This window comes from Cololabis saira, chromosome 14 (genome assembly GCF_033807715.1).
Source record: "Cololabis saira isolate AMF1-May2022 chromosome 14, fColSai1.1, whole genome shotgun sequence".
Taxonomy (NCBI): domain Eukaryota; kingdom Metazoa; phylum Chordata; class Actinopteri; order Beloniformes; family Belonidae; genus Cololabis; species Cololabis saira.
In genome coordinates, this window is record NC_084600.1 from 15,474,509 (window position 1) to 15,500,998 (window position 26,490).

General features: G+C 44.4%; 1 long non-coding RNA gene across 1 annotated transcript; it reads left to right on the plus strand.

Annotated features, from left to right (window-relative positions):
• The first annotated feature begins 1,377 nt into the window (after window positions 1-1,377).
• Window positions 1,378-24,508, plus strand: LOC133460300 (uncharacterized). The gene is made up of 4 exons (XR_009784099.1): window positions 1,378-1,461; window positions 1,680-1,961; window positions 2,738-2,846; window positions 24,284-24,508. It is a non-coding gene; the product is annotated as an uncharacterized LOC133460300 (long non-coding RNA).
• Window positions 24,509-26,490: the final 1,982 nt, after the last annotated feature.

Genomic DNA, 26,490 nt, shown 5'->3' on the forward strand with positions numbered 1-26,490 from the left:
TTTAATTACTTAATTTGGGATGCTTTTGAAAGTCATCTCTTGTGTTTGATCTCCTCCACAAATAAGTATTTTGCTTCTTTAAACTCCTACTTAGAGACGCTGCAATTTGAGTCATGAGTAAATGTACCATCAAGTCACGTATCAGTGTGACATTCAGATGAAATCAGTGGGGGTTTTTTTTCTTGAAAAGAAGAAATGTTTTAAGTTACCCCGAAGCGGTTGCACAAGAAACACGGACGTGGAAAACAACTTCGAGAGGCTTTCGTTGGTGCTTTTCTGACAGATTTTTTTGTCCGCTGGCCATAATAAGGTGACCCTGTCACAAAGGGACGAGTGTGAGGTGCTGGTGTGGTATGCCAGTGTGTGCACATCTCTAGTGCAGGGAGTGTCATGGTGATGAAAGACTTTCCACTTAAACCCTCTGCTCTCTGTCCCGAGGCCACCGGGTTTGACGGAGGTGGGGTAAGGAGCTATTCGGTCCGGGAGGGTGAAGAGGGTGAAGGGGCCCCGGCCGGGTACGGGGCAGCTCCTGCTTACAGTGGACGCAACATTCAATCTATTTAGTGCATAATTACCCTGATTTGTGTTTATTAATTCTTCCCTTGACCAAGCAGAGGTGTGTGTTTTGCACCCTTCGTTTCTTGTGTTGGCCGTTTTGCTGCGACTGTGGGGTTTGGTATTACAGTATACAGCAGGAGGCATACTCCAGCCCCCCCCCCCCAACCCCCCCGAGGCCTCAGCCCACCCTCCTCGTGGAATCCAAGTGTCTTAATTGAAAAATGTCGATAGACGGTCTCAGATGGGGGACACTCTGTGTTACTGAGCATTTATTCCAGTCAGGAATGAAAACTTAAGCCGGGATCGGAGAACGTGAGGATGTTTATTTTCTAATTATGTTAAAAATGACTGAAATCAAATGAAATGGTAGTAGTAATTCACTCGTAGAAGGGAATGTGGAGGAACGGGTCCGGGGAGGGGTGCGATGGTGCCAGACCTCCCTGATCTCAGCAGTGATCTCTGCTGTCACTGATCTCAGCCCATTGTGTGTTGTCCGTCACAGAAACCCCGTTCCAGTAAATCCCTCTTCTCCCCATCTGTCTCGCTTTCCTACCATCTTGTCTCCTTTTTTTTTTTTTTTTTTTTTTCTCTTTCTCTCTCCGCAAGCGTTTTTTACTCCGACTATACAGAGACTAAAACTGATAAAACGCGAGACCACCAAACCGCCAGGCTTCCAGTTACATTTCCTCCACCGCTCTCTGAGCTGGTGCGATTCCTCTCCCTCGCTCCCTCCTTTTCTCTTGTTCCCACCCTCCTTTTCAGCATGAAACGCACGCTGTAATACCGAATCACTCTCACAGACTCAGAGGGCGAGGGGGACAGGAACAGAGTACCGGACTTTGCACGACTGGAGGAGGAAATCCTTTTTTCTCGCATGAAACGGGAGCCCCGAGAGCAGATATCGTAAGATAAAAATGTGACCGCTTGTTCGCCCACTTCTTCTTCTTCTCCTCCTTTCTCTCCTCTGCTACTGTACGGCGCGCTCTCTCTCGCTCCCCCTCGTCACTTTCTCTCCCATTCCTCCACCTTTTTCTCTTCCTCTGCGTACGAGCGGGGCCTTCGGGGTCTAAGTGATTTCAGCTGTGGCAGGAAATGAATGGATATTTATTTCTCTGTTTCAGTGTGTTTGACGGGCGGCGGGGGCGAGCCGGGGCTCGGCGGTGGCGGCTCCCCCGCCCCCCCCCACCCCCCGGCCCCCGGCCCCGGGGAATGGCAGCCCTGTAAACCGTGAAGCAGCCAGGCAGAGGAGGGAAAGCAGTCACGCAGGCACGGACTCGGGCTGAGAGGTGTGATACGGCGAGACTAGCGATCGGGGAGAGAGCAGGAAGAAAATGTGAGACAGATGGAGCCGGGAGAGCAGACAGACGGACAGAGAGACAGGACGGTCACATGGAGGAAGAGGGGTGAGTAGCAGCACAGCAACAGGCTTTACACGTTTTTATCCCCGGTTATTTACTCCTGCAGCTGCTTTTGGCAGTTTTAATCCTTCATGACTTATTATATATTTATTTATGCTGATTTCAGATGAGAAGAATAATTCATGCTGCTGTGCTTTGTCTTGTTTTACAGTCAGATTCACGCTCACACCTTTTATTATGGCATGGATGTTTAGGTGAATTTGCACGTTATTTTAGTCATTTTTTTTTTTTCTTTGATTTTGCTCTTTTGCTCCCTCGGTCGGTCTCGCCGTGACTCGCTGCTTTTTCTGGACGACGAGTCAGCATGTCTGGCCAGCGGTGGTAGCGCAGGCCCATTGATCCGCTCCCTTTTCCTCCTGCGTGTTTCTGCAGAACCCTCCTCCGGATCTCGGACCCCGAATCTGCCTTTATTCCACCCGACGCGTCGCGTCTCGCTGCTTTTTATTTAAACCCGCGCCGCGTTAACCCTTTACGGTGGCACCTGTCCTCCCTTTCATCTCTCCGTCTTTCATCCCTCTCTTTCTCTCGCCCGTGCCTCCCTCTCTCTCCGCGGCTGCACATGGTACAGTCTTGCATGTCTGAGCAGCAGACGGCTAGACGGCAGCAATCTGCTCCGGCAGCCTCGTGCACTCGTCCCACTGATCCAACAAAGCCGGAGAAAAGGCAGCGCTGGAATCTTCCTCCACTACGCTCTTCCTTTCTTTCTTTCTTCCTTTCATTCTTTCTTTCTTTCTTTTCTCCCCCCCCCCCCCCCCTCACAGATCTCTCTCTCTTCCCATTTTGTCTGGCCACATCCAGCCTCCCTGTGCTCGGCTGAGCGGCGCAGACACACAGAGGACTGCGGCAGCCTCCCCCACCGCCACCGACCGGGTGAGTTCTCCTCTTCCTCGCATCTCCTCCCGCCGCGTCCCCATCCCTCCCTCCGTCTCTCGTTCAGAGGAGGCTTCCCTCCGTTAAGCCGAGCGGCGTGATTGACACATGCCAGCGAGCCGACGAGGCTCGTGCACCAGGAGGACGGCAGATCCGGGGTTTTTCAAGGGGGGGGGGGCATTGGGGGGTTAATCAGCGTTAAGACCACGGTAGTCCATTTTTGATCTCCGCCACCGCCTTTGTCGTCCGCCTGCCGTTTGTTAGGGAGCAGCGAGCTACGTCGGCGCTGACGGAGATGCCAAATGTGCTGAGGCATCCTCCCAGCATCATGTGAGAGTCTGTCTGGGCGTGTGAGGCCGTTCGGGGACGAGCGCGGCGCCGTGCGTTCGTACAGTACGCAGGATCGGGGTCTTCACGCGTGCCGCGGTACGCAGAATATCGATGAACTATTTCCTGCTGATGGATGAACTATCGCTAACGAGTCGGTGACTCGCCGGGAGGAACCAGACCGGACATGTTGGGAGGCGGGAGGCGGCGCCGCACAAAGCCAGGGACAGAGGAAGCCCCCCCCCCCCCCTCCCCCTGCTCGGCCTCGGCCTCGGCGGTGATCCTCCCCGCCGGACGACAAGCTCCCTGCACCTCTCTCACTCCCTGAGACCCTAACTTGTGACGTTTTGCTGTGATGTGCACGGGTTGGGTTCTTGGGAGCTGCGAGGGGCGCGCACGCATCCACCACCGCAGTGAGGAAGAACCGGGGGGTGGGGGGGGGGGGGGGGGTCCAGACAAGGTGAGGCGGCGGCGGGACGACACGCCGTCACGTTTGCAGCATCACGGGTTATTTCAGGAGAGATGGATGAGGAATTTGTGACGGAGGCGACACCCGCGGTGCGAAATGTTGCACATGCTGCCACGCGGCGGACGGACCGCACCGGGAGCTCGCCGGGCGCACAAAAGGCAGCTCGGAGACGCACTACTGTACATCATGACGCGATGCATTTACGAGTCCGGGACGCTTTACCTTGAGAGCAGCACAACGTACTGGTGAGAGCGTGACACTGAAGCTCAGTACACTTGTGTTTGACCTCATGAAAATGAACATCTGTCATACGCGTCCATCCAGAAGAGAAGAAGAGAGCCCTCGTCGAGTGTTTTAGCACATTAAAAGGCTCTTATATTGTTTCCTGTGTTTGGGAGGATGTGGTTGGGGGCCAGGACGGGGTTCGGCCCAGGTTCTGATGCGGTACTGTACGCGGGGGTCACCGGAGGTCTCCGTCTGCTGAGTTACAGCCCTGCAGCGGCGTCATTATCACGGTTCTCCTAAAACCACCGGCGCTGCTATAATTGGATGACTTGTGATCGCGGTAGCAGCTCCGTCTCCAGCTTCGTCTCCCAAGTCGCTCTCGGCTGCTCGGGGAGCCTCGGCCTCACGTGAGCAGATGCTGTGAGACGTTCTGCCCTCGTTCTGTCATTGGTTCAGACGGGACGCGGCTGCACCGCTGCAGGACCGGCACTTCTGAGGTTCTGATGTGCTTTAACATGACGTCAGTTTGCCATCCGGGAAGACTTTGTAGTCATACGTTTTTTTACGACATACTTAATAACGAACACACACTCAGATTATCTTTAAAAAGGGATCTATGTGGCACATCCTGTACGTTGTATGTGACGGCGGAGTCTCCGAACAAGTGAGCAACGTGCACGCTAAAGCCCGACTGCTCATTTCTACAGGATTTGTGATCTGGAGCAGCTTGAACCTTCTTGATCTGTCTCCGCCGCTCTTGCAGACAGCTCACTGCTGCCGACAGCTCCATCCGAGAGCTCTGACGGCTCTAATACCAGCCCATCAAACTTTTTAATGAGATTTATGCCCAATAATGGTGCACGGCCTGTACGTTCTCCTCTCTCTCAAGTCCTCAGGCTGATAATGTTTGTTTTTTTTGTTGTTTTTCCACCTTTACCCATGTTTGCCTTCGAATCCTAAATGTGGTGAATGTAAATGTCCTATTTTCATCAGGCAGAAGCATCAGTGGGTCACGAGGTCAGTGTTTTCACGCAGACCTGCATCCACACACACAGCGAGGAACAAGAAAACGTGCTGCAAATTTGCAAATGTCATCATCTAAAATTTACAAATGTCATCATGTAAAAAAAGCTCTTACACCCTGATGTTACCGTTAATGACCACATGACTGCGGACGACCCCCCCGCCCCCCCACAGCCGTTTTGATCCGTGACACCCGACTCGCCGGCATGCGTACAGTAGCCGCATCAGCAGAGCCGGGGATGACTGACACCAGGAAACAAAGCAGACCCCCCCGTGACGCCCTTGACTGACAGTAAACACACGCTTGCACTATTTTTAGTGATTAATGAAAAATAGACGTTGCGTAATTGCTTTTTATTTTTGCCCGGGGGGCAAATGTTGAGCGGATAAATGTAATTCCGAGCTGAGCGGTGCAAGTGCAGCACTTGACAACAGCAACTGCAGCGGTGAGAGGGTGTAGCCCCCGCAGGCCCTGACCGGCCGCTGAATTACAACTCATCCAGTTAGTTTTCACTATTTCACTGCAGTTAAAATATATTTGATGGCTGTTTGTGGAGCAGAAGAGAAGCACATCTGCATGTGCTGCATCTGTTGCAGCTCCTGTGTCTGATCACCTGTCATTTCCACCAACCCCGCCCCCCCCCCTCCGGCTCTGTGACCCCCCAGTCACGCCGTTGCAGAGTCCTGAGATGCTCTCGCCGACTCCAGCACGTCGCCACGGCAGCGGCGGGAGCAGGTGTGTCTACCTCCTGCGCCGCCCCTCCTCCCTCCTTCCTGTTCCCTTATCACTGCAGCGCGGCGGCTCTGTCTGGGAGTCAGCCATTCCATTGTTCTCGCTCTCCCTCCCTGCACCTAGCGGTGCTCCTGGGGGGTTCTGGCGCCACTCTGCCCGCTCCACCCTCTGCGGATGGGCCCGGCTCCAAATCGCTGTGATACCAGGCACTCGGGTGTCCCGGGCAGGTTCTGCTGGCGGCTTTCCGCCTCTCTCCTCCCTGGACGCAGCCGACTCTCCACTGCAGACCGCCGCCATCTTGTTGCTGCCGGTCTGCGCGCCTCTGCAGCTCTCAAACTTTCTAATCCAGCTTTAACTGCTTCGCCAGCACATCCGCCTTGCCACATATTTCTCTTTTGCTCGCCTGTCCTGCCTCTAGTTTAGCTTCATCACTTCATTTGTTCTTCACCTGGAACGTGGAGGTGGGTGTTGTCCCAGAGAGATGCCCAACCACACATTTGTTTTGCATTTTTGTTTTTATTTTTGTCCAAAGCTCGCTCAGAAACAAACACATGCATCACAACTGGGCTGAAACTATCACAAATATTTTTTGTGATTTTTTTTGTGATTTTTTGCAAATAATTATTGTATTGGAGTATCCTACTACACAACACAGGAGAAACTAGTGTGAACAAAGTTACAAGGATTTTGATGATGTTATGAAATCGTCTGTTCTTTGTATGCAAGGAAAAATTTGCACTTCAAAAATATGGTACTTTTTTTCCATGCACTAGCTAGCTCGAAAGACGCAGCGTAGCAAAGAGTAGCACACACTAAACTGAAGTAAAAATACTTAAACAGCAATTTTATTCTTCAGTACTTGACATTTCCTCATCAGCAGTTTAGATGTAGTCCCTCTTTTGGACACATTTTTGACTCGAGTCGTGTTAAAATGATCCGGATTGTCTAAATACTGCACAGAGGAGGGAAAGCTGAAGTAATGCAACAGCAAGCTGGGGGTAATATTTGGCAGATACAGAGAACTCCCAAGAAAAAGTCATTATTATTATTATTATTATTATTATTATTATTATTATTATTATTATTATTATTATTATTATTATTATTATTATTATTATTATTATTATTATTATTATGTTTAGACATTTATAGATCAAGTACAGAAAAAGAACACCAGCACATTGCCTGTCCAAACAAAAATCACACACCAATATTTAATTGGACCGCCCTTTAGATTTGGTTACGGTACATATTCGCTGTGATGTTGTCCCAAAAAGCTTCTGAAAAGTCACTATCCAGAGTTGCAATAATCTTTGGCCAGGATCTTGTATTGGTGACTGAGAGTTGGACAGCCGCTCAGTCTTCCCCAGCACCTCCCACAGATTCTCAACGCCGTTCAGGTCTGGACTCCGTTGTCCCATGAGCCACTCTGAATCGCGATGAATCCTGGCTCTACCGTCTTGGAGTATCACCTCGCCATCAGAGAAGAGAAAACTCCACCGATGGAACAACCTGACCATTTATTCAGGTGGTCGGCTAACCTGGACTCATAATAACGTTGCTGAACCTGGACCCGGCCACCTGTAGCAGCTCCAGATCACTGCACTGTCCCCCCCACAGTCTTGGATGGTTGCCACTAGGCATGATGGGTTCACCACTTCATCCCCCTTTTTTCTTTTGAAGCCCGTCACTCTGGAAGAGGATGAACCTGGACTCAATTCTTCTATCACTCCGACCACATCAAAGCCTTTTTTCTGATTAACTTCACTGTTAAGTGGTTTTCTTGAGGCTGGACAGACGTTTCTTCCAAGTACCTTGATTTCCCTTTGCATCGTGCGTAGCCGTGAGTTCTACCATTGATTTTTCAGTGATTTGATCGCGCCACATTTTAGGGCGATTGCTGATCACGAACATTCAAAAGAAATATTCTGACCACATCTCTTCCTGGAGGATCTCTTCCCCCACTATCCTACCCATTACTTGAGTTTCAGCAATCTTCCTCGATGTTTTCTTGATGCATACCAGCGATTTGGCCCTTCTGAAACAGATAAACATCTCTTCCACGACCACCTGCTCCGCCTTCGGACATGAGAAGCTACTGACTGCATCCGTTAAGGTTAAATAACTTCTTGTGAGCTGAAGCATAATCATCCATGCAGTAATTACCCATTGGGAGGCTGTAACCTCGACAGGAGGTGTATATCCCTCTTATGCAAATTACCTGAATGTTTCACGGTATAAAACCCCTCTTTTGCATTTACCAAACGCTTGGCGTTAAAGTAAATATTACAGATTCTCAGAGCCTATTTCATCTTATAGAATAGCTGCATTTCACTGTGCTTCAGTTACAATCTTATAGATGTGAGTAGGCGGAGGCCAGAGCAGCATAGCGGAGAGTTCAGGAGGCCTGAGATCCTCTCAGACGCTCTGCCAAGAAGAAACCACCCTGATGAAATCATAAAGATCGGGCAGAAGAAGTGAGCTGCCCCCAGAGAATTCATCCACATATCCGAGCTTGGCGGGTTTACATTTCTGGATGTATGTGCACCGCGGCGCCACGCTGGCTCCATGGCTGCTGTTGTTCAGGTCCTCGGCTTGTACCTGACCATCACCTTTCCAGGAGGATCTGTTCAGTCTGCAGCTGGACGAGTGCCAATCTCCGGAGTATTCAACGTGAACGATGGTTCAGGAAAAGCAGCATACGCCCAGGTCTAAAAGTATGATTGAACCTTTACACACAACCACAATGGATTTGAGATCAAATAAGCAAGACGTGATCAAATTGTAGACTTCCAGCTTTAATTTGAGTGGTTTTACAAAAATATGGCATTTAGGAATTACAGCCGTTTCCATTTATAATGGCCCCAAAGTATTTAGACGGAGTGACATAAACCTAAATATAATCAATAGTTTTTGATGCTTGGAATAAAATCTGACTACCTGAAGTCTGGACCTTCTTCCCTGGAGATGCTTTTGCCAGGTCTTCACTGCTGCAGCCTTCAGTCGCAGCTTGTTTACGCCTGTCTGTCCTCAGTTGTGTCTACAGTCACTGAAAAGCTGTTCTGTTGGACTCAGATCAGATAAACGACTTGGCAACTGAAGAAAATTAAATTTTTCTGCCTTCAAAAAGTCTTGAGTCTTGATCATCGTCCGTCTGGATCATGAAGAAGTTTCCTATCGGTTCTGCAGCATTGGTCTGAGTGTGAGGCGAGTGTGTAGCTCTGTACACCCCAGAATATGTCCCACTACTTCTGCCAGAAGTCACATCATCGGTGAACAGCAGTGAGCCCAGCAGCCTACGCCCATACCAAAACACTGCCTCCACCCTGTTTGACACATGAAGCTGCAGGCTGTGGACCATGGGAATGTCCTTCATACGTTGAGAAGTTTATGTTGGTCTCATCTGCCCATGGCAGACCTTTTTAGATGTTTCCAGACAAAGTCTAATGTTTTCACCTTGTTTTAAACCCTTAGAATTCAATTCAATTCAATTTTATTTATATAGCGTTTAATACAACAAAGTTGTCTCTAGACGCTTTCCAGAGACCCAGAACATAAACCCCCAAGCAATTATTATATAAACAATGCAGGTAAAAACTCCCCTAGTGGGAGAAAAACCTTAAGCCAGTGATTCTTAACCATAGGGCCGCGGCCCACACTTGGGCCGCGAGCGCCATCTAGTGGGCCGCCAAAAAAAATCAGTTTTGTACGTGTGGGCCGCGGGGGCCGCGGGACTGCATAGCAACTCCCGACCAAATGAGGAGAAGAAGACACTCAGCTAGCTGTACGTGTAATAGTAAGAGAAATGGTGTGTCTTTACAGAGAAAATCCTTCATTTTGCACAGAGTAGGTTTAGATCCGCCAGGATTAGGGATCGATTAATTGGGTCTGCGCCCAGAGCGAGCGAGCGCGGCGTGATCATTTATCCCGGCGCGTCCCCGCGGCCGGGGAGGTCGGCTGAGGCTGCCGCTCGGGCGGTGGGCTCCGTCGTTACTGCTGAAGGATGGTAGATGTAGATGCGTGGGCTGTCGTGTCTGCTGGACTGGACTGTTCGGGCTTTCGAAAAAGCATCGGAAAGTAACTGCTGCAGCGCGACCAGAGAGCTGCGGTGCGGGCTGTGCCCGTCGCAGCTGATCAGGCTCGGATGAACCCGACACACTGAGTCCTGACAACTTATTAATGTAAATAACTTAAAGTAAAATCAAACTAAGTTTTGTCCTCGCTGTATTTTTAAATATGCAACCCGGAATGGACAAATTCATCCTGTTCAGTCTTCCCACTGGGACAAAACCAGTGTCTCATACGTTCAGAGACCGTGGCGTTCAAAGTGCGAAAGTGAAACGCCACTGAAACAAAACACAAAGTTTTTCATCAAACATATCCACTCAAGTCTGAACTGAAGTCACAGAAAAATAAACTGACCATCTTAAAACATCCTGCCCATGTTTGGGTCCAGATACAGCTGTGAAGCAGCTTTCTCCACAGTCTTAATTAAAACTAAATATCGTTTCAGGCTCAACAATGAGCACCTCCACATGCATATGAGAACCTGACACCATCCAGCCCAGATTTAAAGTCCTGACAGGAGAAGTTAGAGCTCAGTTCTCTCACTGAACGATAGAAACTGGGGGCATACGGTTATAAGAGGGGAAGAAAGAAAAACTGCAAAACTGTTAAATTGTTAAGATGTGTTTATATTAATTTAGTATAAAAATGTGTTGAGACAATTAACAAAGAAAAGGGGAAATTCAAACTGCTGGTAGAGAAATAAAATAAGATAGCATTTGAAAAATAAAATAAAATCTACTTTATTTGTAAGAGAAAAAAATATGTTTAATTCAAGTTAAACATGTTAATTGGCAAATATGTACTTTTTTTAATATAACAGTCAGATGCAGATGTTGATACAACTATGAGGCTACTTGAATATATACACACACACACACACACACACACACACACACACACACACACACACACACACACACACATATATATATATATATATATATATATATATATATATATATATATATATATATATATAATGATGTTCTGGACCTTCGCTTGAGTACATTTTCTCTAAATGGACCTCTTTTTAGTTTTAGTTGAATACCCCTGCTATACAGTGTTTATATTTAATGGGCCCCGGGCCACTCTGTACTGAAAAAATTGGGCCCCAAGGTCAGAAAGGTTAAGAACCCCTGCCTTAAGCCAAACAGTGGCAAGGAAAAACTCCCCTTTAGGAGGGAAGAAACCTTGGGCAGGACCAGGCTCATAAGGGGGGACCCTCCTGCCGAGGGCCAGACTGGGGGTCAGGGACGGCAACAGCACAGCAGGCAGGTGGAAGCAGCAACGGGATGACCAGGGGTGGGGACCGCAGGCCAGCACGCAGCTCCCGAAGCTCAGGCCCAATCAGCAAGTCCCAGGTTGGGGTGCAGGGTCGAGGAAAGGTTGAGAAGGGGCAGGGCCAGGGAGAAGAAAAGGGGGGGGCAGCACAAGAAACTACAGGAGCGACTCTAACACACTAGAGTTTACACTACCTAGAGATTTACCAACACCAGCTAGAGGTTTACTAAACACTAACTATAGGCTTTACTAAACAGAAAGGTTTAGTTTTAAGGTGGTGTCAGCCTCCTTAACCCAGATTGGAAGTTGAGAAGAATGTACATTCATGAAGGTTTCGACAGTAACTTGCCCACCGTCTCCAGTGTTCTTGACTTCAATGGTCCACTTCAGATGTCTTCCATGATCTTCCAGGGTTTTGATGTTGACAAGCTCATCAGTGCTTTCTTTCTTTTAAATAATGTACCCAACTGTTGATTTGGCCACAACGATGTTTGCCATCTCTCTTATGAGTCCAGGGAGGCATCTCAGACGGGGTTCATGGTCACTTTCACCCTTCTGCATGGTCCATTCACTTTGTCTTGCTCAAAAATCTTCATAAGGACTTCCTCCGCTCTCTCACCCGCCAAGCTGGTCGCTGCTCTTGAAAATCCCACCTTCTCCTCACTACTCCTACCTCCTTAGTTGGAGTAGGAGAAAAGTAAGAGTGAGGTCAAGTTCATCATCCCCAGCATAACCCAATAACTGGGGACTGATTGGGACCCAGACGCCAGAACGACCTCCTTCACTTGCACCGAGATCTGCTCGGACTTCACTTTGGTCACTCTCAGTCAAACAGCTGCCAAGTACCCCAAGCAGAGCTGGGGGGGACTCCAGCTGAGCCCCGTGACCCGGGATAGGAATAAGCAGGTATCAATAATGGATGGATGTCCAGTGATAGAACCAACACGACAAACATAAATGTACTGGCTCAAACATAAACACTGAAGTGTATGAGTTTACAAAACCATAGTGATATACAACATACATCAAACTGAACAGACCTGTACTTTAGGGCCTCAAAAATGTTGTTGTTTTTTTTGTTTTTTTTATTACATTCGGCAGCATTATGAAGCGTTGGGTTTTTGATGTTAAACTTTCAGACATACAGGTAATAGATCTGTAAAGATCCTTTGTGTTTCAACGATAAGTTTGGTTCATTTTATAGAAAAGCATCGTGTCCAAGTGAATAATCCCAATGAGCAGCCAGCAGAGGAAGTGACGCATGATGCTGAAGCTGAAATGGTGACTCAGTACGGTGCCTCAGTGAAGCAGCACATCCATCCATACATCCATACATCCATACATCCATACATCCATCCATCCATACATCCATACATCCATCCATCCATAGATCCATACATCCATTCATCCATCCATCCATCCATCTATTCATCCATACATCCATACTTCATCAGGTTGGAAATACATGTATTTTAAATACACAAAACACAATGATGATGAAAAGACTGGTAGTGTTTTGTGTACTGAGACATTAACACATTTCACATCGTACATGTAACAACAGAAGTGGTTTTGGCATTCAAAAAGTGAAAAAGTCCTATAAAACATATTCTTTTTTTTTTTGTAATTCAAGTTTTTATTTCTTAGTCTCTGTTGTTTGACATTACAAAACTTTACATTGTGAGACATTTTTATTATATACATTACATGTAGTATCAATGTCATAGCAAAACCAAAATAAAATTAAAGCTGCAAGCAGCGATGAACGGGCCCTCGCACTCATGGCCACCGCAACTATGAAGTATCGACCAATCAGAAGAAGGGGCGGAGCCAATTTACACCAATGAAGGTTAAGGACTCTAAACCAATTCCAATGACACCACCCACTAGTCTTTATGTCAAACCATTCAAAAGTTATGGGAGAAAATAGGAACTATCAAATATCGACCAATCAGAGGAAGGGGCGGGGCTAATTCATGCCAATGAAGGTCAAGTACTCAAAACCGAGTCCGATGACACCACCCACGACTTTCTATGTCAAACCATTCAAAAGTTATGGCAGAAAGTAGGAACTATCAAATATAGCCCAACCAGATGTAGGGGTGGGCGCGCTTCTTGGCGTCTATCGTCGCCAGGGTAACGCTTTTGACTGAGAAAAGTAATGCGCATCGTCGGAGGATCTAGACACACATTTTGATGTATAACACACCTGGGTGCACGTTACGGTTCGGGCCGTATTAACTGCCGAAGGAACGGCATAAATTGCGCCAAAATTACACGATTAATTCAAAATGGCCGACTTCCTGTTCGGTTTCGGCCATGGCGCCAAGAGACTTTTCTTTAAGTTGAGACATGATACAGGTGTGTACCGATTTTCGTGCATGTACGTCAAACCGTATTGTGGGGCTTGAGGCACAAAGTTTTCTAGGGGGCGCTGTTGAGCCATTAGGCCACGCCCATTAATGCAAACCATGAAATATCACATTTTTCGCCAGGCCTGGCTTGCGTGCAAAATCTGGTGACTTTTGGGGCACGTTTAGTGTAGGGATGTTAAAAATTAATCGATTTTCGATTAATTGCCGTTATGAAATTACCCGATTAAAATTAACGATTACAATTAATCTATTTATTTATTTATTTTTTTCGTTTAATTTCACCAGCTGGTATTACGCCCGGACCACATTTAATGCGACACAACGCGCTGCGCCGCGCACATAAAGTTAGAAGAAAGAGACGGCGGATATGTTTGGTTTTAGTAACATGCTCAGGCAATGAGTCTGCAATGGCCCAGACGGGAGACACATGTAGCTCAGTGCTTAACTTTTATTTTTAATCCACTCTATATTCTTCTGGTTGTTCTCCGATATGCTCCCCTAAAGCCTGAATTATGGTTCCGCCTTAAATTGACGCAGAGCCTACGCCGTAGCCTACGGCGTAGGCTCTGCGTCTTTGTAACGCGGAACCATAAATCAGCCTTCACCCGGTACATACATAGGTTTCTCTAAACATCTGTTCCCGCTACAGTTTTAACTAAAAGAAAATGTGCTCCAATACAGCAGGTCTCATAATTTTATTTTGAACACTGCCAAAACTCTAACTTAAAACGTAACTACAACTTAAAATTTGCTTGACACAAATGACACTATTATGGCTGCTGCTACTACTAATAGCCTTGAAGTGCACTTTATATTATATTCCTTGTGGTACAAAAATGTCTTTTTGTTACTTTTGTATCAAATAAATATTTGATTAAGGAATACATTAAAATGTCCTGGGGGAAAAACGCAGCTTATCAACTAATCGATGATCGATCGATAAGGTTATCAACTGTCAATTAATGAAATAATCGATAATTTGCATCCCTAGTTTAGGGGGGCAAAAAGGCCCTCATTTCGTCAGAAAAATAAAAAATAAAAACGAGAAAAAAAATACAAATAAATAAATCCTACAGATACAATAGGACCTTCGCACTGTAAGTGCTCGGGCCCTAATAAAGATACAGTCTGAACGTTACTGTTCGTAAAGAGAGCATATTGATGGTTACATAGTTGGAGAGCATATCCATACAATGGGTGCTGGATACAATACAATCGGAGGGAGGTATTTATACTGTAGGCTCATCAGGCAATGTGATGTGAGCCCAGAACAAGTCCCAGACTGGTGCCTTGGTCTTGTACAAAACATATTCTTAACCAGGTATTTCCTTGAATCAGCCCAACAGTGGGAGCATGATGAAGTTTTTTCTCTCTCTCCTTTCAATTTTCTTCTTACTTTCTTTGTCTTCATGCACATTTATTTGGTCACAACATCTAACACGCGATTCCCCCAGACACTCAGTCAGGGTTTCTAATGTTCGTACCCTTATTATTTGGTGTTTTCTAACTGTGATGCCTCCGAGCAAAAACATTTCTGGTTTTTGATTTCTCTTAAAATTCGTTGGAAAGATTCATATTCATCACTGGACTGACCATAAATTGGTACCTCAGCACTTATTCAGAACATAAATACTCCTAACCCTGTCTTCTTCAGTTTTCTGCTGCAGCGAAGTGAATATCAAATGCCTTGCGTGGTGCTCTTCGTACGTGGAATGTAGAAAAATCTGAAGCACTCGGTAATGAAGGCCAGATGTTGGAGTTATGCATAAGAAGTCAGATGTCTACAGTTGGGTCTCAGTACTGTATGAAAATAACTCATCCAGGCACCAGCTGTGGCATCTACTTGATAAACAAACATATGAAAGCTTTGTCAGGTATTAAGTCTTGATAAGAACCATCCGTGTACCAGATTTAGAGGTCCGGCATCAAAAACCCGAAAAAAAAAAAGTAAATGCTTGTGAGAGCTTCATCTTCAAAGTCTTCCTCATAAAGGGACATTGAGAAGTCAACTGATTGACAAGAGTGTTGAAGAGTGAAGTTAAGGTCCAACATTAAAACAAGTGAAGAACATTGTGTTTGGGACAATGGGTTACCTGATCAGTCTCTGGTACCACATCACTTTTATTCCAGGCGATGGACGGACTCTGCTGGGGTTCACTTTGTCATCTAATGGCACTTTTCTCTACTCATCTCAACTCGGCCTGGTTTCTTTTCCATAACAATTCAGCACCTGGAGCAGAAGTAAGCGGGTTGGAGTGAAGCTGCTGTGATGTATTTGATTGTGTGATCTAAACAAAGGAGACAACAACACTAAAGATGTAGAACCTGGAGTAGATGATATATGTGCTGCTGGGTCTGTGGCTTATGTTCGATATCAAGTTAAAAAATGAGAGGGAAAGAAGCTTCAAGCGGCGACGCTTTTTAATTTTTCATTGTTTGTCTCTGCTGCTGAAAAGTCAGCTGGAGCTGCGAGCAGCTATGAAGTGACAGAGCTCCTGGTAGATCTGGTCGTTCCTTATCGCCGTCTAGATCCCTTTTTAATTCTACCCTCAGCCACCAGGTTTATGAATGGCAGAGTAGTTACAGAAAAGTGGGAAAGCACCGAGCCGAGCCGAGCTGAGTAGGTACTAGTGGAAAAGTGCCAAAATTGTTCATGATTTTTGTTGACAAGATTTCTAGGTGCAGCGGGTCCAGATTGGTGGGGTCAGGATTTCATCTGGCCGAAAATATTGTGCAGCTCTCTTTATCGACTTATCAAAGGCATTTGATACTGTCGATCATGTTATCCTGGCAGACAGACTCCACAAGATTGGCTTATCTGACCAGGCTGTAAACTGGTTCTCAAATTATTTATCAGGTAGAACACAGTGTGTGCAGGCCGCTGGATCTTCTTCTTCCTTTCTTCCTGTTCTAAAGGGCGTACCTCAAGGCTCTATACTAGGGCCGTTGCTGTTCACAATTTATGTCAATAATCTTTGTGATAATCTGGCTGATGCTGTGTCTCATTTCTATGCGGACGATACAGTTATTTATTGTTCATCTTCGTCAGCGTTACAATCGCTTGAGTTCTTGCAAACTGCCTTTGATGCTGTTCAATCCCGTCTGACTCAGCTTAAACTTGTATTAAATGCAGATAAATCGAAGACCATGCTTTTTTCAAATGGCAAGCAGCTTCCATCTCACCTTCCAAGGTTGTTAACTGTTCAGGGGATTGAAATTGAATTGGTTAGTTCTTATAAATATTTAGGCATTCTGATTGATGACAAATTGTCTTTTAAATTTCATATTGATAATCTTGTTTCTAAGCTGAAACTAAAATTAGGTTTCTTTTTTAGGAACAAATCATGTTTTTCATTTCGGGTCCGGAAACATTTGATCAAAACAACTTTTTTACCCTTGTTGGACTATGGCGATCTGCTTTTTATGAACGCTCCTGAGCAGTATTTAAAGAAATTAGATACTGTGTATCATTGTGCTTTGCGTTTTATCACCGGTTGCAGCTATCAGGTACATCACTGTTTTTTGTATGCTGCTGCCAATTGTCCTTCTTTGCCTGTCCGTAGACTCTCCCACTGGCTGACTTTTATTTACAAATCTATTTTGGGATGTCTCCCTACATATTTGTGCGTGCACATGTGTAGAAACGTCAGCCATTACGGCCTGCGCTCACAGAACTTTATTCAGATGCAGGTCCCGAGAGCCAGAACTGAACTGGGTAAAAAGGCGTTCAAGTTTTCTGCCCCCTCAACTTGGAATGATGCGCAGAAGGACTTGAAATTGGTTGAGCTTGTATCCTTGGGTAAATTTAAATCCATTTTAAAAGACAGAGAAATTAGCTCTCTCGGTTCTTGCGACTGCCCCGTTGTGTAAATTTTACTATTGTTTTACTATTGTTTCCCCAGAATGTGTGACTGACTGTCTGTGTTTGTATGTATGTATTGTTTTATTCTTTTTATGCTGCCATTTTGGCCAGGTCACTCTTGAAAAAGAGGTTTTAATCTCAATGAGTTTTTACCTGGTTAAATAAAGGATATATATATATATCTCTGCTTTTTGAGACTGGTGTGGTCTTGTCGGGCAGCAGAACATATACGTAACCTCATCCTCTCCTCTCTCTTGTTCCCTCTCACTGCTTGTTTCCCCTCATTGTGCACACATTTGCACACATGCACGCCGTCCAGTGTCCGTGCCTCACACGCATGTTCGCGCACGCGCCGAAACTGTCTTTTGTTTGGAGGCAGACAGCTTTGAAGACAGCTTCTCCGGCCCTTCTGAGAGGAATGTTAATACGCTGCTCCGGTGTCTCGGGGGACGCAGAGGATGGACTCTGGCTGCTAATGCACTAATGTCCCTCCAAGCCAGCCGACGCCTCTCTCACGGTCAGCAAACGGGGCGCCGCGGCTCGCTATGAAGGTTTTCATGCTCGCAACCTCCTCATGGAACCGGCTCACCCCCCACGTGTCTGGAAACAGTCGAGTCATGTAGAGACGTCTCCAGTTTTAAGTACCTGGATGTAAAAACTAATTATCTGGTGCTTATGGAATATTACAATTAGGGTAAACAAAATTAGAAAGTTTATGCTTTGTTATAAATTAATTAACAGGAACCCGAATGGAGCAGCAGCAGGGAAAGAGTCAGGAGCTCGATAAACCAGATAAGTAATTATGTTGTGGTTCTGATTGAGAACTGCTTTCTCAAAGTCCTGCTTCCTGGACCTTAACTGGGCCGTTTCCCCACCTTGGTTTGGTTGGTTTTTGTGTCACAGATTTTATGTGTGCTGGGAGTCATTGTTCAGTTCCTTGACCCACATCAACCCGGCTTGAGGTGTAGGACAGATGGCTGCACATTTCCCTCCGGAGTATGGCACTCATGTTCGACTCCAAATCTTGTCCTCAAAAAAAAAAGGAAAAAAAAGAATAGCCAAAGTCATCGCCTCTCCACCTCCGTGCTTGACACTTGGGCCCTGTCCCAATACTCCCACTACCCCTCGTTTTCATCCCTACCCCTACATTTTGCGCGTTCCCGTGAGGGTAGTGGTGTCCCAATTCCTTTTTCCACCTAGGGCTAGTGACGAAAGTAGTGTAGTGGCTATGAATCTGTCCCTACGGAGAGAGTGTTTTCCGATCCTCACTAGTTTTCTAGGGACAGAAACATTTCCCAGAATGCTTTTCGTCGTCATTTGCGGACTGAATCCAAAAAAAAAAAACATGGCGGACATTTCTTATTTTTTAGTGAATAAAATTAATATTTTGAGTTAGTTTCTGCAAAAAATGCGTTTTGATTACATTTCTAGCGAGAAATATATATTTTACTTTCATAATATTCACTCAGTGGATGTACATAATCACTAGTTTGCCCGTTTGCCGAAGATCACGGCAGAATAAAGGGGGGTGTATTGGGACAGGCCCCTGGGAAGATCTCAAGTGCCCTAAAATCTGTCCCTTCTTTTTTAGGGGTAGTGGGTTTACTTGACGTTTGGCTCTTTGTGGCACCGCCGCTTTCGTCAGAGAAGCATTAATTAGTCTTAAGAGAAGACTTTCCTTCCTGTAAACAACCAAACTTGTAGTACTTTTTTAATTATACTTTAATAAACATTGACATTTTATGTATTAAGTAGGGGTGTAACAGTAAATGGATTCGTACTGAACCGCTTCGGTACTGGGCCATCGGTGCAGACGTCATGGAATTATGCAAAGAAGAAGTTGGAGCTTGAAGAACCTCCCTTATCTTTAAGGGCTCCTGTTTGGGAACACTTCGGTTTCCCGGTGAAAAACAACAACGGACATGTTTCTGGCAACACGTCAAACCTCATAAGGCAGCTAAAACGGCACCCCGAGGACGTGAACATCTCTGCTGCGAGGAAAGAAACCAGCACTGAGTCAACGCTGCTGCCTTTGGCATCTAAACAGGCTTTTGCCAGTAATTCAGATCTAAAGCTAAAACTAAAACCTTTGGTGTTTTTAGTTACTCAGTTGGTGAGAACACAGGTTTTAAACACGTTTTATATTTTGTTTAATTTGAAAATATTTTATTAATTGGAGGACCTGGTAATAGATTTAAGCAGTATTCTATTTTTTATTCCTTTTTATACATTTTTTAATGTTAAAATATTTTTTAATGTTTCATTTTTATAAGAAAATGTAAAAACCATAGTTTGCAAAAGTAGAAAATTAAACGAAAAGCAAGTTTTATGTTTTCACGAAACGAACCGTGACCTCAAAGCCGAGGTACGTACCGGACCAGGATTTTTGTGTCCCGTTACACCCCTCGTATTAAGTGAGGCTTGTGGCCTCCGAGATCCTGCTCATGGTTCTTTATATTTCAGAGAATTGCAGTCCGACCTTGGGATGAACTCTCCACTTGAGTATAATCTTTCTGAACTCCAGATTGTTTCAAAAGGAATAGTCGGGCAGCAACAACTGCTTCTCTAAAAGTATTGCCGATCACACTTTCTCAAAATCAGCAGAATGAGAAAACTATTAGAGGTGAAGACACTTGAAATGGATTTCAGTAGCAGCACCTGAGTGTTGCTTATTCTTTAGATTACTATGTGGACGGTGTGGCTGTGCAGAGTCGTGCACGGCCCTTATTCATGAAGTCTGTGGAAATCTGTGAGGAGATTTGCATATAAATCAACTCGCTAAAAACCTTCCCCAGATTCACAAACACCACATAAAACTGATTTGATCAGAAGGACGTGCGTATGCTCATGAATGCCAATTAATCTCAGACTGGGCCCCGTTGCTCATTTATTTAGAGGTGCATCGTCAACCTCCGTGTCTGCCAGAGAGAGAGAGAGAGAGAGAGAGAGAGAGAGAGAGACTTCAAATGCAGCCATAAAGGTTTACTGAAATGCTGCAAAGGAAAAACATTTTTATTTGTTTTGAGTAGGGAGCGGCAAGGCGCAGACCAGGCAAGGCACAGACCAGGCAAGGGCTGAATGCAAAAGGGAAAAAAAAAACAAAACTCTTGTGCAGACAACCATCTGCATTGTCTCTATTTTTGGAGAGACCTCCGTTATCAGAACTCCTGATGGAGGCAGATGCTCCCACAAGAGTCTGCAGCAAACCTCAAAGGTGAGCTCATACTTTTTATACGATGAATTACATCACTGTGCAGCGTGGCAGCCGAGGGATGTACTGCGTTTGAAACACATTTTAAGAAATGGTAGGTAAGAATGCACATTTGTATCCCATTAAGGGTGCTTAAACTTTGTTGACCTGCAAACTTTCCAATTTATTCTCAGGATTAAAAGGCACGCTTGTGTATTCTGGAAGCAACAGACCACATTAGGTTAAAGTTTTATAATGATAAGCGATATTCATGTGCATTTACAGAACCTCTACGTGTGGTCATAGACAGAACCAGATTTATTTTGTACTCAGGAAATGTTTGTCATGAATACCAGAACATATGTGAATGTTACTCAAAGTTCACATACAAATTTTTTTTACCGACGTGCCATAATTGAGGCTCACTGTTTCTACATTTAAGCTACATTCTTAATTACAAATAATGTCGGTGTAATATTTCATATGCTGTTTATTTCTAAGACCTGGTAAAGAGGAGATTTATTAGTATACCTATTGTTATTTTTATTATTATGCCTCGATGTGTAAAATCTAAAAATTGAAAGAGGATATACTTTCTTTCCCATGTGAGTGTGAATCAGGTGATGAGGCAAATGTAGATTTGACCAACGTTATATTAAGATTTAGCGTTAAAGCTGGAATTATACCTCCTTAAGGCAGCACACGGAAAGCTAGTTAAGTTTATAATTAGTTTATTACAGCACATTGTAATCTCATCTGTGGACATGATACATATATAATAATAATATAAATAAATTGGATAATAAACTATAATTAATTCTTACATTGGCAAACATTTTCTCTCTATTTACATTTTCCTTCCACACATTATTTCACATTCGAGCGTCTATGTCCTTTAGGACATTAGAACATGAATATCATGCATGTTCTGCTATATCTTACTAAGGTTTAGTTAATACTTTTATATTTTAAATAAAAAACATTTGAAAATACTGGAGTGTAAAATTGGAAGAAAAACTTGCAGGTCCCCCTCGCTCCCTCTCTGCTGTGCTTCGGCACTTCCTCCAGAGTCGCTTGCTTTAGAGTTGGCTGCTATGTGCAAGTAGCCTAGTAACCCCAGAAACGTTATTAGTGGTAACCAGCTAAACTGACACCAGCTAGACTCTGCCAGGATGTGGAGATATGTCCATCAAAGATACAGTACATGTTTCAAGTTGCCAATTTCCCTCCCATGCATGTCGTGTTAATCAATGCTTTTCAGTAGGAAGGAGATGCATGGTTGTTTCATTCGTCAATTATGCTGTGAATCACCTTTCATTAAAGGGTTCTGTGCGGCAGCTGCTCATCAAGGTTTCAGAGACATCGTAGAATTAATTATTGGAATTATATCATGAAATCAAACTTGAAAACCACATTCAGTGGACATTTGAAATGGAAATGCTTAAAAATCACCATGCAGCCCCTCAGGCCCCGTTCAGACCTGGCACCGACGAGCATCCGGAGGAGCTGCCAGCACATAGCAGAGGTTCCCACCTGGCATCAAAATGTGTGACCGGATTCATCTTTAGTGGCGGGAACTGACTTTACCAATCTATATGCAAATAAACATGTTCATCATGTTTGGCTGCAAACAGCAGCTGCTTTGTTCACCGAAGGTAGCAGCTGGAAACATCTGGGCTAACTCTGGAAGATATGAAAACAACTAGACAAATAAGATCTTCTGATTTTATTCAACAGAGGATATGAACAGTACAAATCAGGGTGTGTACGCCTGCAGCATAAGGAATGATATGCCGCATTCGCAAAGAAGAAATCGCATGACAAAGGCTTTGCTGCAAGCAAGAGTTTGTGAACAAAATCCAGTCACTTACGACCAGATTTAGTTTAGAAAGTGGTCCCTGAACCTGCCCAGGATGTGTTCATGTTCATGCAGACATGCTGCCTGCAGATGCGCCCTGAGTGACAGGATCTGAATCCGTACTGGATGTGTTTAGATGTTGAACCACTTGTGACGGGTTTCTTAGGACACATTTTAGTTCTGACCAGGGTGATATTTCTATTCCTATAGACTTCCCTGAGCTGACCTCACTCATCAATAGAGCTAAGTCAACCACGTGTATGTTAGACCCCATCCCGACTCGACTATTCAAAAATGTTTTTTCTCTTATTGGTGCGACAATACTAGACCAAATTAACCTATCCCTATGCTTAGAATATGTACCACAGGTTTTCAAAGTGGCAGTAATCAAACCTTTACTTAAAAAACCTTCTCTTGACCCAGACACCTTAGCTAATTATAGACCAATTTCCAACCTTCCATTTGTATCGAAAATTCTGGAAAAGGCAGTTTCAAGCCAGTTTTTCAGTCAGGGTTCAGAATGCATCATAGCACAGAAACAGTACTGGTTCGAGTTACGAATTACCTTCTTATGGCCTCAGATAAGGGATTAGTTTCCATATTGGTTCTACTGGACCTCAGTGCTGCTTTTGACACTGTAGATCAGCATCTTACTGCACCGGTTAGAGCATGTTGTTGGGATTAAAGGGACAGCTCTACGTTGGTTTAAATCGTATCTATCTGACAGGTTCCAGTTTGTTCATGTACATGAAGTTTCTTCAGAACAGTCAAGGGTCTGTTATGGTGTTCCGCAGGGTTCAGTGCTAGGGCCAATCTTGTTCAGTTTATACATGCAGCCGTTGGGAAGTATAATCCAGAATCACGGCATACACTTTCATTGTTATGCTGATGATACGCAGCTCTACTTGTCTATGAAGCCGGATGAGACAGAACCGTTAGTTAAACTTCAGGCATGTCTTAGGGACATCAAGGACTAGATGTCCAGAAATGTCTTGCTTCTAAATTCAGATAAAACAGAGTTATCATTCTTGGTCCAGAGCATTTTAGGAAGAGATTAGATGGCGTTGCGATGGCTTCCAGTGCAACTGTGAGAAACCTTGGTGTTGTTTTCGATCAGGATTTGTCATTTAAACCATATGTTAATCAGGTTTGTAAAATAGCGTTTTTCCATTTCCGTAATATTGCAAAAATTAGGAAAATCCTCTCGCAGAGTGATGCAGAAAAACTAGTTCATGCGTTTGTATCTTCTAGACTGGATTACTGTAATGTGTTGTTAGCAGGATGTCCAAGTAATTTGCTGAATAGGCTCCAGCTGATCCAAAATGCAGCAGCGCGAGTGCTGACAGGAATCAGCAGGAGAGACCACGTCTCTCCAGTGTTAGCATCGCTCCATTGGCTACCTGTAAAATTCAGAATCCAATTTAAAATTTTATTACTTGCATATAAAGCCCAAAACGGCTTAGCTCCGCATTATTTGCAAGAATTGATAGTGCCTTATCTTCCTGGCAGAGCTCTCCGTTCTCGGAGTGCAGGTTTACTCGTAGTTCCTAGAGTATCTAAATGTAGATTTGGAGGGTGGGCGTTCTGCTATCAGGCACCATTACTTTGGAACCAACTTCCAATCTGGGTTAAGGAGGCTGACACCACCTCCACCTTTAAAACTAAACTTAAAACCTTTCTGTTTAGTAAAGCCTATAGTTAGTGTTTAGTAAACTTCTAGCTGGTGTTGGTAAATCTCTAGTTAGTGTAAACTCTAGTGTGTTAGAGTCAGTAGTCATAGCTGCAGCTATAGAACAAGACTATAATAGTTAGTCTCAAATATAGCTTCGCGGTAGATATGCTGCTATAGGCTTATGCTGCAGGAGGGCACCGACATGATCCACTGGGCGGTGCCTCTCACCCTTCTTCTCCTCTCCTCTTCCCTTCCTCTCTTCTCCATTCCATTTTTATTTATTATAAGTATCTCATAGCTATCGTTTTTGTCCTGTGCTGGCCCCCCTTTTTTCTCTTTTGTGCATGTTTGCAGGCCGGAGCTTCGGGAGCTGCGTGCTGGCCTGCGGTCCCGGCCATACACCAACCCACGCTTAGCCGAGCTACTGACCGCCCTGGGACCCCCCCTTCCGGAAATGACGACACCACGAAAGCCAGAATATCAACACAGTAGGAGAAGAAGATGACGAACAACAAAGAACGGCAACGCAGAAGTGCGAGTGGCGCCACCTAGCGTCACGGAGTCTAACACACATCCCTCAATAATTAGCTAGATTGTTGCCAATATCTGGATGAGTGTTAGTGTTTTTTACAAGCTGTTTTTTCCCTTTTTTTATACTATTGGCAAAAAGTTGATTTAAGGCAACTTTGTCAACTATTTTATCGATTAAAAAAATATAATCTAATATAATTAGCTAAAGCATCAGTAGATACGGTAAAGTTAAAGGCGTTTGTTTCATAAGCAGTTGATATGAATTTGAATACTGAGGTGCTGATTAGAATATGAATAAACAGCTCTGTTGGGATGTTTGAGGAGCATGTTGGATATTTATGAGTGCTGACTATCTCAGACAGATCGACAATACTTTTTTCCTTCCTTTCTTTTGGAAACTGTAGAATTCAACTTTAGAACTGCATCAACTGGGACTGAAAGACTTTTTTCTATAACAGAAGTTATATTATCAGTAAAAAAGATATTTTTTTAAGTTTTATAGAAATCCTTGCTACTCAAAGTGACCCCTTTGTTCAGTAAAGCTATTATTCTTTTGTCAGCCTGCTTTAATCTGGTCTTTTTTTCCAACTTCAAAACACGATTTTGACATTTTGCACTTAAATTTGTTCTCAGTATTTGGTTGATTGTTCATCGTCTGTGTGCGTCAACTAGATGGACCAGGTTTTGGGTTCAAATGCAGAAAATGACAATGGTGCTGATTGCTGCATTGTTAGATGGACTTTATTATGTATCCCTCAGTGACTTGCGGTGAGTTTCATAGTTGGTGAGGCACTGACTCCTTTAGGGTCAGATTTACAACTATATGAACCCAACAGGGTAGCTTATTCAATTGGCTACTGGTTATTTCATGTGTCATCAGCATTCTTCACACAAACAAACAAACACACATACATACACACAAACACGAGGTACGTATATACGTAAAGATAAGAAAAAAACCTTACAATTACAGCAGCGAAAGAAAGAGGATAGAGGGCATTTGCTCTGCACCTTCTGTGTGTTGGCCGTCGCAATTCTACAATTCATACAATTCATACAACACAAATGAGAGTTTGTACAGAGTGGTGTACAAAAACACGGATTTAAATTTTGACCTTTAGTGAAATATTCATTTTTTTTTTTAAAAGCTTTTAATTCTGATTTAATCAATTTAATACAGATTTTCTTTTTTTTTCATGCTTTTCATTGAGCAAAGAATATTTTATTTAACTCCTTCCCCCGACAGACCCGGTATGTGTGGAAAAAGTTACTCAAGTGCTGTCAGGGTATTTTCTTTCAACTGTTTCTCAGACAAGAAGCCCTAAAGCCAATATGTCAAAACTCCAAGTATGTTTTATCAACAAAGGTATTTGATTTATAACAACTTAAAGGGGACCTATTATGGCATCTAATTCCTATTTTAAACAGGCCTTGAATGTCTTAAAACCAAGCTTTTGATTGTTTTTGCTAAATAAATTAGAAATTCAGCCTCTGACCCATGTCTTTATCTTCCCATTGTCTAACCTCATTATCTATGAGGGATTCTGAGTGGGCAGGGCTATGATAATGAGGCTCTGTGCTGATTGGCTGCCTGAATGACGCGATGCACCGCTACGAAAAAATGGCGGAAGCTCCGGCCGGTGGAGTTAGTTGTGGGCGTGGTTTCACGCATCGCTCCCGTCGTTACGTAACGACAGGAGCAGAATCTGAACGGCTCATAGAAGCCACATCACACTGGACGGCTCATCCAAGCGGCTGTACAGACACTGCAGAAGTTGGTTGCTTTCCTCCTTCTCTGAGTTGGCAGGCTGAGGGGAGACCACTTTATATATGTTAAAGCAAGAAAAAACTTGTTTTTCATAATAGGTCCCCTTTAAAAATACATATGCAACAAATGATGGCGCCACCAACACGAGCAACACCTGCAACAAAATGCAACAGAATGCAAGATCAATTTTCTCCACCGCAACGTAGTGGGTATCATATGAAACTACAAAAGCTACACTTTTTTTATAAGATTGAAATGAAAA